We start from the raw sequence: 1,269 nt of genomic DNA on the forward strand, positions 1-1,269 counted from the left end.
CTCCGCCGCAGCGGAACGCGGGGTCGAGCGGAACTACCCCTGTGACGTCACCTCACCGACGCCCGCGTTCGGCCCGCTGCCTGCCGCAGCCAATGAGAAGCTGCTTGGGATCCGGGGGGCGGGGCGTGCGGGGGGCGGGGCCATAGGACGCATAAATTGTTCGCTGAGAAAACTGTGCTCTATACTGCTTGTGTCGGTTGGTGAGGAAGCTGTGGTTGGAGTAGGCTGAGAAACCGCGCATCCTCTATTTTGTGCTAAGAGGACTAGTGCTGTAATCGGGACTCTGTGCTGTCCTGGCTGTTCCCTAAATATACGTAAATATGTTCCACTCATTCATCCCCCGCAGTGTGTTTGTAAGCAATTTCTGGCAGAAGACCTACGTGTTGTAAGGAAAATGAATCTTGTAAATGAATCGTAATGTCAGAATTTGCCTGCCGTTACTGATTTCTGAGTTGCTCGAGTCCTCGTGCGAGTACTGCAGAATCAGAGCACCTTGCTGAAACAAACTAACAAAAAGCAAAACAGGGAGCGATAAGCATTAAAGAAAATTACTGCTCAAAACTACAGCTGAATTATAACATAAAAGCAACTACAGCTGAAAGCACTTTGTGCCAAAGCCGAAGGGCAATGAGGAGTTAATTCCTCTGAGTAAGGAGGTAGGAGGGTTGGTGCAGCGTTTATTGCAAACTGAGGATGAGCATGGACTGCTGCAGTAACAAACCCCCAGTAAGTGCTAAGAACCATCACTTCTACAGCTACAGTCAACAGCGAGCTGAAGAAAGAGGGAGAATAGGGGGAGAAAGAGAAAATACTAGTTAAAAAATCGATTATCTCCTTGGTTTTTTTTCTTGCTCATTTTCAAGATTTATCCAAACAATTTGTTGTCGAGCTGGTGGAGAACTGAACGCTTTGAAACGTGCTTTGCTGTGTTAAACTTTTTAAAAGTAGGCCTTGTGATGTGGTGCCAGCATCATGCTATGAAATTGTACCGCTGAACTTCTGTTAGCAGCTAGACGTGTGGCACTCAGACTCTTCCAGCCCCAGCATTTATTCCACAAATATCCCTGACTTGTCAAAGCTATTACTGCATTTCCTACAACAATTCAGTATGGCCAAAAATTGCAAGTTAAACTCTAATTGGATTCAGAAAACATTAATGTATTAATTTCATTAAAGTCTATATCTCCCTCCTAATATAATTCAGCAGAGTTGAAATGGTTTGAGGATATATTTTCTTCTGTAAGAAAGAGAAATATTGTAAACTGAAGT

This window comes from Meleagris gallopavo, chromosome 2 (assembly GCF_000146605.3).
Source record: "Meleagris gallopavo isolate NT-WF06-2002-E0010 breed Aviagen turkey brand Nicholas breeding stock chromosome 2, Turkey_5.1, whole genome shotgun sequence".
Lineage (NCBI taxonomy): Eukaryota > Metazoa > Chordata > Aves > Galliformes > Phasianidae > Meleagris > Meleagris gallopavo.